Below are 18450 nucleotides of genomic sequence, written 5' to 3' on the forward strand. Positions count from 1 at the left end.
CAGATACACCCTGTAAAACTTTCAATTACAATCTGAAATATATTTTTAACCATTATTTGTAAAAAATGGCAAGGAGGTTACAAATAACAGAGTGGCAAAACCACAAAGCACTCACATGGTTTGGAAAACAATTCATTGCATATGAGGTATAACAAATACAGTGATCCACGTTCTCAGGATTTTGAAAATGTATTTCTGAAGGAGATGCTTTAGGCTGTAGTGCATTTGTATCCAGTATTGGAATGGCATTCAGGCTTTAAAATGTTTCCACAAATCCAGTGAGTCATTCCCTCGAAGAAAAATGGGAAACTATCAAAGACTTTAAATTGCTACTAAAGCTTCCTAACCCGATACTTGATTAGCATTCACTGGGTTTAGTACACGCAAATCAATTTTGATTAACCTGACAATATTTTAACAAGATTACCTATTTGTGAGAACAAATTACACTTGCAAGCTGAGGACCACCTTGCCATGACTTTAATACACTGTAAAGAATAATCTGATTCCAGGCTGAATGTCACTAAAACTACTTCAAGAATCAGGATTTCATTTTCCAAAAGAAGTGAATTATCTCCTAGTTATTAACACTAATGGGAATAACATTGGATCAACTGCATATAAACCTTGAGATATCTTTATGTTAAAGTGCATTAATTTAGAGCCTTGTAACCTCTCATCAAAAGTCAGTATTGTAACACGTTTTAGGCAAGAAAGAATACCTTTGCTAAACAGCCAAATGAAACCCACATCTTCTATTTTTGCCATGTTAAAATGAATAAGAATACATTTTATATGCAATTAAAATGTTTCAAGTGCAAAATCTGTGAATTAGAAAACCTATTAAAAGTATTAAAGGCAGGGAAACATCTATAGTCTTTGTACAGCAGCTGTCAAATGCCAAAATGAATTGATCTCAGAACCATAAAATAGGGCTGGAGGAGAATTTGAAAGGTCATGTAGTCCATCACCAGGCCATAAGGCAGAATAAACTTTACCTATAACATTCCTGAGGGATAACTCCATTCCTGATAGGGATTTCTATTTATCAAAATAATCCCAAATTCCTGTCTTGTCCTTCATTATCATTCTGCATCCCAGCTGTATTTTAAGAGTACTTTTAAAAACACACACTTAACATTCACATCTATTTAAATCAAAATGTGCATAGTACAGAATATGTGCAAAGCAAAAATCATGCCTGAAAAGCAAATGTTAAATTTGGAATGAAAACACCAGAAAGCCTGTGTGTATACAGAAGCATATACACTTATTTATGTATGTATGCATTTCATCAGCAGGGACAAGGCCAACACCAAATACATGGAAAATAAGTTGTTAAAATATTAGATGTACTCTAGTCTACAATCTGTACTTCTGGGGATTTGATTTAACTTATTTAATGGAACTTTGCATCTCAGGATTCAATAATTCAAATAAGGCTCATTTTGCAGTCATGGAACCAAATGGGTTTGCTCTGATCAGGCACACACACACACACATGGATATATAAATACACACAAATAGATATACAAATACACATCCATTAAAAAAACAGCAGTTACATAGGCCTGAGGTTTGACTTCAGACTGACTCCTTATTGCTTAGTGCTCAGAGTTTCTTACTAAAGACTTAACATTTCTACAGACTAAAATACAAGTAAGAAATAGCACTCATTTGCCTTTTACAACAAGATTATCTTTACAGATCATACAAGAAATAAATTTTTTGTATGTCAATAACAAATGGATCCAGTTAAGAATATCTAATTTAAGAGACTCCTTCACCTTTCTGGGATGGGGGCCATGTCTTTGTTTTCTAAATATCTGTTTTATATTAGCATCATTTGTGGTTAGGAAGTAGCATGACTTCATGTATGACATGCCTTTTATTCTAAAAATTGTTATTCTTCTCCTAGAGAGTGACAACAATAAAACTTTATAATTAAATGAAGAGGTAAGAGACAGAACAAGAAAGTAGTTGCCTCTCTGCTGTATGATCATACACTGTATGATCAAAGTGTTCTGAAAATTAAATTAAGAAAATTAAAAGCTTTACTGTCTAATCTTGAAAAGTAATTCTGTGTTTAAAGACTAATGCAGATTTTTAGAATGAGGTTTAAACCAGAATTGAATTTCTAACACGTGAAGTGGACCCACAATTATGCTGTAGTTCCTTTGCCTCGGGAGCTCTCAAGGATGCACTGTACCAGTATTTATGTCAGCTCAAGGCTAATTTTTCTGCTCACAAATGATGCTGGATTTGCCTCCCCATTTTCAGCAGAGAGCAATGAAATCTTTTATCCATTCACAGAGGAATTTCAGGAGGAACTGACCATGTGCATGTCCCTGTGCAGCCCAAGCACCGTGCACTCCTACTGACCTTGAGTGATGGGCTCTGACAGGGTCAGGGAGAGCTGTGTTCTTTATAACCTTAATTTCCTGAAACTGCCAATGAGGAAGCTAATTGAGGCTGCTATAACAGTAAAAATTTTGGCTCTAAATTGAATTTTATGAAGGCGTGTTATCTTTTGAAAGCTATAGACTTCTTCATGCGTGGAAATTCTGAATATTCTCCAAGCTCTTTGACACTGCACAGACCCCATGTTCTGCCTGTAGTTAATCAACATCTTCTTCATCAAGTCCTGGTGCTTTGCAGGCATCCTATGCTACTCCTTTTTCAAACTTTTTAAATTCATAAAAGTATTTAGCTGTTTTGACTCTTCCAGAATGGTTTCATTGTTCTTCCAGCAGTAAGGAATCTACATTTATTAACTAACGATGATACCTTTTAGGCTAAATTACACCTACAGATTTCTGCAGCACACTTATTTGGCTTAAACAGTTATTTTCACCTGTCTTCCCCTCCAGACCTATTTCTAGATGGCAATCAAATTCTTTCACTCTCTACCTTGCAGCTAGGGATAAGCAAGGAAAGGCAGTCTTTCTCATCTCATAAGATACTTTCTTTATGCTGCCCTTCTGTGCAGTTATCCCAGTTTTAGGTCAGTTATTGAACAAGATTGGTCAGCATTGGGTGCCCTGTTCCAGACTGGAGCTCACCTGTGCCTGCACAGTGGAACAGCAACTTCCTTGCCTCAGCTGGAGATTCAGCCATCACTGGATGACATTTGCTATTTTCACAGCTCTGTTACACTGCTGATTTACTCTCATCCTCATCACCAGCTATTACACACACCCTCCTCCTTCTGCTGATTTCCCAGGGTTCAGCTGACTTTCTCCAGCCTATGAAACATAATCTATTTCATAACTTAAAAACAGTCTTAAAAAGTTATGGTTGGAGGTTTCCCAAAGAGTTTGGTTTCAACTAGGAATACGCAGGGACTACTCCCTCCACACCTGAGCAATGACAACTCTCTAACATTTTAAAATATCCTTCCTGGCAAATCCACTGGCTAAAAACAGCAATAAAGTCATATTACCAAATAACACTAATTCCAGAGGAGAAGAACGCTGTCATGAGCCAAAAGTGACTGTGAACTTCCCATCCCTGCTCTCATACCACTGGTCACCGATTCATCTTTTCTTCATTATCAAGCCCCAAAAACACGTAAGGAGAGCCTCAAAAGGCATGCTGTATTTTCCTGACAGAGGCATCTGTCCTTAAAGGAAAATTCCTTTCAGATCCAGTGGTTACAGTCTAAGTTCACCTGCCAATCCCCTTATCACCACTGGCTTTGTTCAGAAACGTCTCTCTTGTCACTTCCTTTCATTTTCCAAACTTTCAGTCACCACATTCATAACCCACCTATTTAATTTAATTAGCTGAGAAAGAAATGTTTTCCCTGTAAAGCTACATTTGGGCACTTGCATGAATGAAAACTCTAAATTTCTAATGCACTTTAGATGCCAAACACAGCACAGCACAGTCAGAGTTTAGGGGAAAAATTCCCAATTCTACAGCTCTTTGCAAAAAAAGATTCCATCACCCTTGTATGGAACAATAAGGTACCATGAGGTAGTAGTTTTTGATTTTTTCATAACACACAACTGTGCTTCACAGTTGAGTGTATTTGTGTGCCATTATTATTATTATTTATTCTTTATTTCCCTCCTCAGTCTCTCATTACTCTTTATAAGAGGAAAGAGACACACAGAGTGGGAATTGATGGGGCAGAGTTTGAAGGGAATAACGACAGAGAGCTTGGCAGTTCACAGGGCAGAGTGAACAGCAATGTAGTATTATAGGAGGTAAATTAGTAAAATACCTATAGAAAAAAGGATCTTTATGAGGCAAAGTTACTGTTGTGGACCAGATGTATCTAGAATAAAGCAAAATAATTGCTAGCATACCAAAACAAGAGCTAGGAGTAGAAAGGATAAGACTAAATTTTCAAAAATTATACTGAAAGGATCATTTTCAAGACAAAAGGCTGCTAGAGGTAATTCGTTGATCTTGCAAATGAGCAAGTGACAAAAAGTAAGAGGCTTTTTTTCTAATTTAAGAGAGGGATTATGTTGTGGGGAAAAACTCTGAACTGGATTTAAGAGGAATGGTGTGCAATTTAATCGGTTTAAAACATCATTGGCATTGAGTGGCACCAGACAGATATACTGTAGAACAAACAGGATAACTAAATCTATGGCTACTGTGGTGAACAAGAAGCCTTCTTCAGAGGAGGTGACCAAAACACCTAAGTCAAATGACTGTGTGAAAAGATCTGTGGGGCTTTCTGCTTGTAAATTCCAGCTTGTGGTATCGGGTGATCTACTTAACTGGATTCTCAGAAGGGAACTGCCTGTACCTGATTTCTATGGTATTTAATCAAAATAAATGTGATTTGATTTAATTTACATTAAATTCAATTAATAATATGCTTTATAGCATAGTCCAGGACCATTTTCCCCTCTGTTGATATTTAGGGTGACTTCTGGGTTCAGTTATTTTCTTTTTCATCCACATCTAAAGCAGAAGAAATCAGCTGCTCTCAGACTCAGCCCATTTTTGGTAGTAAATGAACCCTGTTCCTTAATGTCCCAGACAGATCTTAGGTACTTGAAGAGCACTCCTTGCTAACACACACACATTGAAATTAATTTTCAGGCTTGAAGCAAAGGGATATTTCTCCTCAGGGCAGGAACACAAATACCATTGGATTTGGGCATTTGGGTTACTCCTTCCCCGTCTCTTTGCAACAAAACGAAGCATCCATCACCGTGAGGATAATTTCCCCTGGCAAACCCACACTATTTTTGGGGGGTTAGAAACTAGAAGGCTCTCCAGCAACGTGCAGTAATTTTTTGTAACTGAAACTGGAAGGAAACACTGGGTGGATATTTCTGTGCTGCATAGGAGTGAAATTCTATTAAAGCTCCACCGTGATTTCTGCAGCATAAGGCAGGACACATTCCAACTGTTCCTGGTATTTTGGAAATCTAGCAGTGAGTAAAATAATAATGGTTTCCTCTCACAGAGAGTTGCAGATTTAGTGCCATGCAGGAAGCAGCAGAGGGTTGAGCTGCAGACAAAAGTAAAGCCCAGTCAGACAAGTCATTCTCACCAGGCAGAGCCAAGCTCCACTCACTGCTTGTGGCACAACAGGCACAATCAGCAAAAGCTCAACCCAAATGCCTTAGGGGCAACATTTGTAATGAAATACCCTTCTCTTTACAGGGAAATCACCAGTTCAAACAAAGGTTTTCTTATTTGCAGCAAAGGGGATGGCAGCATGAGTAGAAAACAGAGAAAGTAGCTGTGAATTTGGGGATGGATTATAAACAGAGCCAATCTGGTGCACTGCTAAAGTAGCTACAAATTGTCATTAGTTTTTTTTCCTACTAAAACTGTCCATCTATAGAATTATGGCTGGTATAAGGCTAAATCAGTTTCCCATCAACAGGATCCCCACAATAAAATTTCCTTACAAACACAGAAATATGAATTTTCAGAGATGTTATAAAGTGACTGTAATTTGATAATTCAGGACTATGATTTATTACAGTCTTATGACCATACCCTGTTGGGTTTTTTTACTTTCAAAAAAAAAAAAAAAATCCCTGCCTATTATTTTTCAAGTTTGATCCTTTCCACTATTGAGGGGATGAAAGCCTTCACTTTCCTTTGTCTTAGAGTGCCAATCAAATGTACATAAAGTTTGAAATTTCACAGTAACCTTAAAAGATTTTGTCTCCTCCCTTTGCCACCCACAAATGCTTTCTCTGCAGGGAGAGAAATGCAGATGCCTCTTCAGTGCACCCATCTACCACCTCTGGATGGTGCAGGAATTATGTAGGATAGTAATATATATGGCAATTTTCTCACGAAAGCTATACTTCTTCACAAATAAACATTTAGTAAACCCATATCAACCCTACCACATTATACTTCTTGCTCCATTTATAAATAGGTGTGACTGCCTGGACAGGCTAAAAAAATGCACATCTGGAATATAATAGCAATCAATCAAACACACAGATAAATGAAAATTCAATATATAGGTTTCAGAAATGTAAAAAAAGGTTGTCTTACACTTGTTCTCATCACAGTAGTTGTCTTGTGTTTTTCTCCCATCAACAGCAAGATTACAGCAACTCTTGAAAAGCTTCCTCCCTTAGCATATATCAAATTTATACTTGCTTAACCTGCTTGCTGTCTAAATACAATTCAATTTCTTTTCATTAAAATCATGCAATTATCTTGAGTAATTTTTTGCACAAAGTAATTTTCTCAACAAAAGGATGTTGTCTGAATTTTGCAAATTTATTCCCAATGTAAAATTTTAGTAAGTAAATGAAATATTAACTTTTCAGTCACATTTTTTTTTCCATAACTATAGGCAAAGTTTTAATAACTGTCAGTTTGAAATAACAGACACGTTGCAGATGTATTCCTGGATTCATTAAGGTCCCTGAGCATTAGTATTTAATTTGTCAGATTATTGCTATTCATCTGAAAATGTAAGGACTCAGATTTGAACCAGATGCAGAAATCTGGAAGTAGATTTCTTTCAGACTGCAAGTTTATTTCCTCATTTTTTTTACTGCAAGCTCATCAGTTAGAATAAGAATGAAGAAACATTGATTATTCCCATTTTATCACAAACCAGCTGTGCCAAATTGATGTGTTGATCCACTGAGAAAACTCATTTTAAAAAACAAACTGCCTTGTAACATGGTTTTACATCACCATTTAAGAAGACTTTTCATGTGAAATTCAAATAGTACCCAGAAGTCTCTATAATATTTTAAAGATAGTAGATAAAACCCCCAAAGTATTCAAGAGACTTTTAGATAGTTATAAAATGTGTGTTTACATCCAAAACTTGTTGGATATACTTAAATCTGTAATTCTGAGTCTGGGGTCATCAGTCATGATGATGAATATAGTTCTTGGATTGTCTTGAATATTTATTTCTGAGAATTCTGATGGTTAATTTCAACTGCTGTATATTTAACCAGATATACAACATGTGCTGAAATAATTTTGCTCCAGAAAATTAAAATACTGTTTCTTCATTGGCAATTCAGGGTCTGACATACACATTATCCCCCAAACTCAATTAGAGATATGTGTTTCTAATGCAATTTTTTTTTTGATTACTCTGCTTTGAATGATTTCTGGAGCAGCAAAGTGGTTCCACTTGATCTCTTATAATCTTCATATGAACCCAAGTACCTAGGAGATATCCATATATTCATAGACTTATTTTCAAAGACTTCCTTAGTATTGTACTGAACCCTTTCACAGGAAAAAAAAATAAATGCATCACTTTTCCTGAAGCTATTTAATTTTCACAAGACATTATATGCAGTCAGACTCTATTGCTTCTTCCACTTAATAAATAACCTTTTCCTATAGCTGAAAAGCAACAATATTAAAAATTACTTTTTAAAATAGGATTTGATTTTTTTTTTTTCCCCAGGGGAGGAGGAGGGAAGTTTTCATTAATTGTTCAGTTATTGTAGGTGTGTGACAAGCAGCCTGTGGAAGCTCAGGCTAACAGGAAAGCAGTCTGGATCTTGGTAGGTTTAACTTTAGTCCTGGACCCAAGTTCAGCCACGGAGCAAATCAGGACAGCAGAAGCGGTAACTCGTTGTTTAAAAATGACTGTCTAGACACAGAAGGCCATTATTTCCCAAACACAATCCCACTTCTCCAGTGGCTTTTCTTTCCCAGAGTTTGAGACATGGCCCTTTTCAACCCAGTTTGAGGAATGACTGTTATATGGACCGTTTGGCACCGTGAAATGCGAAAAATGGACCCACTCAGTTTATCACAGATCTAAAATCGTGTTTTCTACACTGCCGGCATCGATCACAGCACAGAACGCTTTGTCTTCAGCTATGGGATTTCTGTCAACCAACTTTTTCTATTTAGTGATGGGGAGTGAAAAAAAGGACAGCATTTTTGCAATATTCATTTATTTTAAATGTATTATTAATGTGCAAAATAAATTAAAACAGTTCTTGCACCTTGGTATTTGATGACCTATACCAGATTAAATGTCAGTAATAGCTGGCATTTGAGAACCTGTCTCATCCATCTTATACAGAAAATGCTACAATAATCATCATTATATAGGATTACATTAAATTAATCAAAAATCCACAGTTTGCATGTTTTAGGAATCTCAGGGCTCCTGCACAGGCAGGCCTGCAGAAAGGCTGGGATTACATTTGGACTAAAGATCCCAAAGGTTTCAGACCCTGAAAACTGAAGGTTTAAAGTCATGATGAGTTAGTCATCAACAGCAAGGATGGGGATTTTTACTTTCCAGCAAATTCACAGAAGAATATACGAGTGGCTATTAAATGCAATGATGGTTCAAACTCTGGAAATCACAACACTGTACACTGCTGGAAGCTGACAGGTTTGCTGTGGGAACCACTACTGTATGATGGTTTATTCTTGCTTTCTCACCTGAGTGTTTCTTTTTACTGCAGTTAAGAAAAGTCACATCGAGGATGCTGTGAGAAGGGACTGTGCTGGTATGTTCCTCAATGCCACTGCTCTCAAAGCTCTTGGATTAGATTTAAGTCATTAATCAAAATCAATGACATCAAAGATGAAGATGATGCTTGACGTTTGACAAGAAAGTACACTTGAATTTTATATTTAAATATATATTTATTCTAATTTATATAAAAAATATACTTTAAAGCAAATCTATACATGCTAATAATCTCACTTTATCCCAAAGGGGAGCAAAACTATTTAGTATTTGATCCACACCAGCAAACACTACTAACTCAATAAATCTTTAAGCTGGTTTAAATGGTGCAAATGGCTATTTATCACAATGCAGAAGAGAAAATAGGCAGCCTGTACTTGACAGCAACAGACAGAGCTGATCTGTATCTCAGCTTCTTTATGGGATGAAGCAGTAAAATTTGCAGGTTAAGGAATTATTCCAATCTAATTGATGATTCCAATTGTGAACAGCAACAAGAAGGTATTCAGAACTCACCAAGAAAAACGTATTTACCCAAGCTATAACAACTTCACAAAATGAAATAAAGACAAGATTCTCATCCAGCACTGCCACGTTTCTGTTTAGAAATCTCCATTCTTTAATGGGTTTTTCTTATGTGTGTTGTTCGGGTTTTTTGGCTTTTTTTTTTTGGTAAGGTAATAAATTCTGAAGTGAATATTAGAACTTGTCCTACATCTTAAGTTTCTGATCATTTTCTGCCAGAGAGATTGGTTTGGATGCTGCTGGTCTATGTCAGACTCAGTAATGGTCCATCTTTATGCAGGACTGAGAGCCTCTAATCTCCCTGCTACAAATTCCTAAATAGAGCATTATTTAATGTCAGCAACAAGTGAATTATTTGTTGCCATGACTCACCTTGGCATTTGACAGTAAGTGAGCAAAAACAGGCAGCTCTGCTTTCCCATTCTGCCAACCTAATAAGTAATTTTCTCCCCAAAATCATACTTACAAATTGAATAAAATTTAAAAAAAAAAAACAAAACACAAAACCAAAACAAAAGTCTTGTCTGAAACAAAGATCACAGAAAATAAATTAACAAGTTAATAGAAAGAAAAAGTAAAGCATGATTTATACAGGATTGTAATACTTGAAATTGGGTTGGAAGTATTGTATTTACATTAGTTTATATTTCAGAGATCAAAGACTCTTTAAATCTTCATGATATTTTTTCTCAAGGCCTTTCAAAAAAGAACTCAATTTCAGTTAAGTGACAACAAAACTGGTTGCATTCCACCACAGAGAAAGCTCTTGTGTTTTTGCTGTTGTTACTCTATTCTTGATCTCTTAACCTTTAATTTGCAGCAGCTAGTCCTAGTGGGAAGGCAGAATTATTCATAATAACACTACTAATTAGTACATAATCACTAGAACTAATATGGAGCTGCTAGAAAATTGTATATATACAGGATTTAAACCTAATGAATGCTGATTTGAAGCACAGTTACATAAACAACAGAAGGATTTCAATTTGACCCCCAAAGGTTCCACAACTGAGAGCCCATCAATGATCTGCCACCTTACTTAATATATTTCTACTGTGGCAGAGAAGTCATACAAATAATTGTAAAAAAAAAAAAAAAAATCCTGCTTTCTACTCTAGTTAGCAACTATTTTCATAAACTTTTCCTCAGAGTTTTACTGAATGACATGAAGAATACAAAACCAACAAAGTTTCTATATACATGGCAGTATATAATAATAAGCAGATACTGACAGAGTATAACAGTAAATTAATGGGAGTTTTGTGTTTTTATGCTCAGAGTGATAAATATGCATCTATTTAGTTATGTCAGTTATTGGTTTGAAATTTCCCATTTCATTTGAGTGGATCATTCCAATAATCTTTATTTACTGAATTATCTGCCACTGTTTTCCCATGAAGTTTGTGTCATTTCCAGAACAGTGAAAACCTGGCATGACAAAGTACTTTATAGAAAAGCCATAATACACTCACTGTTACAGAATTGTGAACATAAGTAATGAACTAAATAAGAGACTACAGGAAGCAACCTGGGAATTGTGGGATTAAAGAGGCTGCCAACTGATCCAGAGGCACAGCATCCACTTCTGCTCCAAACACACCTTTTATGTATTCTTTTTTAAGTAGTTGGTAAAATGTGTTAGCACAAAATTATGCAGTATCTTTGTTTATGGAAAATAGGAAGGGATTAGCTGAAAGAAAACAAACCAAAAAGTAAAATAAAAACTAGACCTCCCTGTCTCCCCCAAACAACCCATAAAACAATCAGCCATGGAGAAAATTTCACCAAGTTATGCAATAACAAAATAAATAATATTTCAGGGGAAGAGTGGGTAAGATTCTATCTATCTATCTATCCATCTAATCTGTCAGACACTTTCAGAGCTATGAGACTGTGACTCCTGCTCCACTCCTATTTGTTCTCTGGGGGTAAAAGCGTGGTGTTGACAGCACGTTCAGCATGGAAAGAACTCCAGAAAGTCACAAACCATTACTGACTTAGTAAAACAGAAAATAAAAAAGCAACTTCAGTACTTCCCTTCTCCTCCTGCCCCACTCATGGGCCTGCACTGGGCTGTGCACGTTTCTGAGACATGGAGACACCTGGTACCACCTCACCCCTTTGCAGTCTGAAAGGATCCCCTTCCTGGATTATCAACTCAAGTAAGAAATTTCTCAAGGAACTTTGAAGCCAGAGCACAGATCTGTTTCCTGATTAGTCTTCTGAAACACCAGAAAGATAGAGATGTATTGAGCAGCACCGAGTCCTGAGCACAGTAAGGAGAAAAATGGGGGAATCTGTACACTCCAGTGACACCTGCATACACTACCTCGGTAATAATTTTTCAAATGCCAACCTACCCTGCGCAGAATGAGATAGGAAGACAATTCCTGAAAATGAGCAAAAGGGAAAAAAAGAAACATGAGGGAAGAATTGCAGAAAAATAAAATAAAAATATCTTTCTGGTCAAGAATGGAATTATGCTACTGTGAAAAGTAGTTAGGTTATGCCAGCATGAGGCTGAGGCATTGAGAGCTGAACCATCCACGCTACCTCACCTATTTTGTCACCAATTCTCAGACAATTTTAGAAGACAAAGAAGTAACAGATATGGTTGATGACATCAAAACTACATGAAAAATGGGATTTTAACATATTTATGAGGCACAACACCCTGTGTCACAGGCATTTGGTCAGTTAAGTGCAGACTAAGTTACTTTTTCCTTGCTCCAAGTAGCACCACTCTCTCAGTCTTCAGGCCACCAGACACACGACGATGCATGCAGTTGCATTTTAGAGCTGATTAAGTAATTAGTTTCATTAATTTCCTAATAATTTCACTTTAGGAGAAGAAGGAACAGTAAAAACCCCAATATTAATGCTGAGTACATTATACCTGATGCGCTGAGTGACAGCAGAACAGGAGGTAAACCTCAGCAGGATATGGAGCTGTACGTACCAGCCTGAGACACATCGATGGAGATAGGTTTTATTAAAGCAGCTGATACAGTTTGAGGAGAAGATTCCCTTTCCTAAAGACAACCCTTCAAGTCTGAAAGTACATCACAGGATATCTACCTGTCAGGAAGGCTCAACTTCTTTATTTTAAAACAAAATTGACACACACTGACATGAGCACAGAGTGGATCAGCAAACAGCCTTGTGGGATTTGGAGGGGGCTGACTGTTAGCTTGCTGGTTTGCTTTACAGAATGGAAGCAGTAGTCTACAGGCATAATTAGCAAAACATATTTCAGGACTATTTTTGTTATACATTATTTTATTTGACGTCAGAAAAATAATGAATATCTACTTTGCATATTACTTGCGATAGCAGTTAATTTATTCTAATCAGCCTGAGGTGAAGGGAGCACAGATTAACTGGTGGCTTTCTTCCCCTCACTTTGTTTCAGCATAATTGTCCTCCTCTGACTTAACCCCAGTGAATAATCTTACAATCTCCAGCACTATTTTAATCACTCACATTCCTCACTGCTCTCTGTGACGAGGTAGAAGACAACCAGGGTTGAGATGCTCAAAACACCACCTGCTGCAGAACAGTTATTTCCTTTCTTACCTCATTAAAAGGTCTGTTCCTGGGCTTTTCACTTTTTTATTCCAAAAGAGGGAAAATTGAAGAGCAGCAAAGTCATTACTTTATATTCTTTAAAGTTGTTCCTGTGTTCAGCAACCAGTAATTGCTTGGTATAACCTGCATCTTGATGGCACCTGGCAAGGGATGTGCTTACTTGTCAAAGCATAATGGAGAGACAGCAGCGGTGACAATCAGCACAGCAGATCAGATGGTGCCCAAGTCCCAGTGAAACCCACGGCAACAGAAAGGATAAACCCCAGGGAATTTGTTGTGCAGATGCTTTTGAAAATCCTGATTGCTTGCTTCTCAAGTCTCAACATCTCTGAGACCTAGTCCTCATCCCTGGAAAGTCAGATTCCAACAAGGTCTCACCACACAAGTTGTGAATCCCAAGCCCCTGCACAGCAGCCAGAGGAACTGGAGCACTATGAACTAGGACTAACAGCACTACTCAATTATAATGCAAAAACTCCATCCTTTCTGCTATTGTTTGGATTTTTTCTCCTTTTTTTTTTCTTTTTAATTAAACTAGTAATTGATGCTGTCTTATGTGCTGAACTCAATTAAATAAGTCAGGGTATGCCCAAAACATGCTCTCAAAACTCTGCCACTCAAAGCCCAGGCTGGAACATCTAATCTGCAAACATCAGACAGCTGTAAACAGTAAATAAATTACCATCTGAGCATCATGCTATCAAACATGTCTTGGAAAAGGCAGTACTCACTGCAGTATCTACCTAACAACTGAAAATCTAAAGACAGTTCCCAAGGTGAGGAAAAATCAATCAAAAGGATGTGTGGACTGGGGAGAGCAGGACATTTATTTTCTTTATTAGTTACATTACTCTGGATTAGGAATTTTGTCTCAATGTTTTATCATGCAGTGATTTTGGCAACACATGAAATTTTGTGGTAAGAGGGTAGCAGAGTGGAACAGATGGGTTTAACCCACTGGCTGGGTTAAATTTGTCACGGACTAGATGAGTTCTTCAAATCTGCATGCACCTCTCTCAACATCAGAGAACCTGCCCAAGCATTTCCTTTTGAAGCTTTTTAGCTTTCTATTACTAATTAAACAGAAGAGAGAACAGCAGAAATAAAAGCAGGTAAGAGAGATAAAAGAAAAATCTCTCCTTTCTGCTTGATGAAAATTATTTATTTATACATCGATAAAAAGCTTCAATAAGGTAATATTTGATGGCTAAACACTTCTCTGGTGTGGCTGAGGAGTGGAGATACTTGAACCTGGAAATATCACACAGTGTATGAGGATCTCCTGTGGCTATGGCTTTCCCAAGATGTTTCTTCTTCCATGGTAACTATGCAAGTTCCCAGGTTTACCTCAAAATAGCACAGAAGATCTTTTGCAGAAAAAGCTCTCCCCAGCAGCTTTACTTTTGAAACAGTAAGACAGAAAAATGATTAAATTTCACTGAAAACAAGGGAAAAAGCCCCATGCATTTTGATGCTGGAAATCCTAGATATCAGGTTATTCTTTAACCAAAATGCTCTCCTTGAGTCACACTTGGGTATGGCTCAGACTGAAGGAAGCAGCTTGGAGGGGCAGTAGGTGTGCTGTTTGACTTTTGTTTCCCTAATTTGTTAGGGATATCCAGCTATTCTCACATTCAGGGAAAGAGAAGCTGTTTCAAATCAATGCTCAGTAATTTTTAAACTCCACACTGCCATCACACACTTATGAAAACACTAGCTATTTATAGAAAAAAATAATTGGACATAAAGCTGTTTGTTGCTCATAACAGATCACTGGACATCAGTAAGATGTTCATTAATCTTTGTTTCAATCTGAATGGGAGCACATTCTGTTTGAAGTACAGAAATGGAAGCAATAAGAGCTGGATCCACGTGTTTTATTAGCAGTTGTTTTTCAAATGTCTTCTCTAATGTCACATAACAAGGTCAGTGATCCAAGAAAGCTAAGAAAATCACAGGGTAACAGGAACGAAAAGGATGATATTTATTAAGCCTCTTTTCAAGTTTTCCTAATAAAAATCCCATCACTAATCAGTCATTCGTAACAAATACTCATTAATTGTCATCCTTCTCAAAGCACTCAGCAACAGCAGGGTATTTTTAGAGGTGGGGAGATTGAAGTGTAGAGCAGTGAGCTCACAAAACAGACAAGTATAAAAACAGGAAAAAAAAAAGTCAGGTTTTTGGTTGTTTTTTTTTATCTCTTACACCTGTGCTTTATCCATCTGTTTATAGTTGAGTCTGTACTAAACATGGAGCAGGCAGCCTGCCCAGAGATTAAACACATCATCAAGTGACAGGGATGTATTGGCATTACCTTGTGTGCTAGGTACAGCAAATATTTGCTTTCATTTCCCAAGCCCTGCACTGACATAAAATAATTTACAACTCTATTGAGTATAAAACCTCAAAATGGCATCATTTGGATCATGCAAAATTAATCTGATGTGTTACAGAAGAAGAGGAGGACTCTGCTAGGTCGTGACACACACCAAAAATTTACAAACACAAGATAAGTACTCAGTTCTGCCTTCTGAACACACAACTACAAAATTTGGTAACAAATCAGTTTTAGTAACATTTCATTGAGACTTTCTCGACCTTTTTTGGTAGAGGTATTAGGCTTCTGCCACAGGCAGTACTGCAGAGCCACAATGGGAGCTGCTGTAATTAAGGCAAGTTGCTTAATTTTATCAACACGGTGATGTGTGTTCTTTGACTTCCCCTGTTCTATGACAAATTTCCTGGACATATTTCTGTGCAAAGGGTTATCTTCAAGGGACTTGGATTTTTCAGCTAAACAGCCTTATACTCATAGGCCCTTATTTTCATTTTTATTGAGATCCTGTTGCTTTGCATGCAGGACTCATAGTTCAGTTTTCAAGGATGAAAAAAAGAGAAAGATGTACTTGCTAAAAGAAAAAGATGCACATACTCTCTGTAGGTTCTCCCACCAAATCACTTTCACATCGCTGGCTACAATATTCCAGTCTAGATACTCAGGTCTCCCATGAACACTTAACACTTGTAGGATCAAACTAAAGACTGAGATTGTTCTACCTGCACAAGGTTTCTTTTTGAAACATTGAAATTTCTTTATATTCTTTCTTCATATCTATGACCAGGGTAAAACAAGATCCATCCTATTTTTAGTTTGGCCTAAATTCTTACCTTTCTCCAAGTCTGTCTATCCATCCAGTTTTCACTCTAGTACTGAGTACCTTAACTAGATATTTATCCTTACCCAAGCCCCTCACCTCACTGTTTTTAAGCACTGCCCCTTGACTGGAAGCCACAAAGGTTGAGCAGTCTCAGCTGTCTCCATTTCGGATGTAAAAGGCTTAATTGATTCAGCTTGTTTTTGAGATCTTGAGTTTGGCATTCAATATAGAGTAATTGCCTATTCTTGAAAAGAACTCATGCTGCACAGAGATAAATTCACTGTATTTTAAACACAAAATGAATTTTAAAATGCATATAAAGATTGGAAATATTTCTTCATTGCTGTCACAAAGAAGTTTAATTTTTTTTTTTCTTTCATCTATCATGACTGTAGCTATAAATCCAGTGATGGAAATAAGCATTTTCATTTGATTAAGCATTTTGAAGCAGCACTGAGTTTGGGAAACACTAGCTTGAAGCACAAAATGAGAAATAAAATGACACAATGAAAGGTAAATGTCACCAATCTTATGATTTAAAATACAATTAGAGAAGACTTAAATCTCATAACAATTTCCATGTATGATTTTTTTTTTTTTTTAATTTAAACTGTACCACATATGCAAATATGCTACAGTTTCACCTACAGAGGCCAGGGCATGGTCAGCCAGTGGCCTCTGACAAGAGCCCTGCAAAACCCTCCTGGTGGCAACAGAGCTGCAGTCTGACCTTTACTTTGTATATTATTTGGGAGAAGAGTGTCAGAAACAAAAAATGGGAGTTAAAAAGTCAAAGAAACTAGAACTGGATCAACATTCTAAGCTATGTCTAATAAAGGAATGAACAGATGCCTAAATTTTCATGAGACCTTCTAATCTGGAAAACAATTCATAGCCAACAACCAGACAATATATGTATCTGCAGGTAATCAGAATGGCTCATAAGATTCACCTCCTGGATTGAATTTCAGCACCTTTCCTTTTCTTCCCTGTTTTTACAGCATAATTCTCATCCAAGTATCCTCCAAGAACACCTGGTTCTACAGGGAACCTGAAATTTGAAGTCAAGTTTACCTGTCAATTAGATTAGGGAAATGGAGGAAGCACCAAACAAGGGCCATCGATATCCCTTGAAGCATCAGGGTTAGCTCTGACATCCACAGGTGAGCCTGTTCAGCACTTCAATAGATTGGACTTGATGGTACTGGGTTAAAAATGATACTATTTGCTTTCACAGAGAGGGAAACAAAATATGGAAGCTCTCAGGCTGAGTTCAGTGATGCACACATAACACCATTAGAGCTCGACTAAGTGCCAGCACTACCCTGGCTAAAGGGGTTGCTGAATGCTGTAAGAGCCAATTTCCCTTTCCTTCTCTTCCATAATTCACAGTGGCTGGCATTACCCTGCCTGCAGCTTCCCAGAAAATATCTGTTCTGTGACAGTACCAGTTTCAGGAGCCAGGTAAAGCATTTCATTGATGTAGAAAGGGCTGAAGCAGCTCTCATTTTATTCATTTTGGTCGCAAACAAGCAGTGACTGAGAAGTGCTAGGTACACTTTCTTTTCTCCCCAATCTTCCCCAGACGAAATTGAAACATCTTTCCCCAGAGATTTGGCACCGACAGTGACAGGCATTACTCTTAATGCTGAAAACCAGCCTAATCTCTAAAATCTGTAAGATCTCTACTTGGAAGCCTCTGCAATCTTCATCTCAGGTTTTTCTTACAATTTGTAGAAATCCATACTACACCGCTGTGGATTTCAAATTGGAAATTAGGAGCTCTGTTTCTCTGCAGTATCACAACAGCAAAATAAAATACCAGCAGGACACCAGATGTGAAAAGGTAGGATTTGGCTCGCCGTGAAAAAATTTGGGTCCCATCCAAGAGTAAGGGAAAATTGAAGCTTCTACAATTTGTTTAACTCTGTTTTACGTGAAGTGGCCCATTCATTGCTCCTATTTTCTCTCTACCTAAACAAAAGCAGGTTACTTAAATTGAAATGTAGTTCACTCATGCACAATTAACAAATGGAGATTTGTGTCACAGCACTAAAGGAGGTTTTTTCCAACCACAGAAACATATTCCTTTCATTTTCAGATAGACAGGCATTTAGGAACATTTAAACTGTCTGTGTGACTGTATCTAGGAAGACATTGAGTAAAAATGTCATTTACATAGGATCAGAGTTTCTTTCTAGCTGCTTGGAAGACTAAAAATTTTACCTAGGATTATTTAGTACATGCACATCTTATAACTGCACA

General features: G+C 37.1%; 1 protein-coding gene across 7 annotated transcripts in view; it reads right to left on the reverse strand.

Moving 5' to 3' along the window:
• Nucleotides 1–18450, reverse strand: part of LRP1B (LDL receptor related protein 1B) — a 670422-nt gene that overhangs the window by 249388 nt on the left and 402584 nt on the right. The window lies entirely within an intron of this gene.

This window comes from Myiozetetes cayanensis, unplaced genomic scaffold (genome assembly GCF_022539395.1).
Source record: "Myiozetetes cayanensis isolate MyiCay16 unplaced genomic scaffold, myiCay2020 scf9, whole genome shotgun sequence".
NCBI lineage: Eukaryota > Metazoa > Chordata > Aves > Passeriformes > Tyrannidae > Myiozetetes > Myiozetetes cayanensis.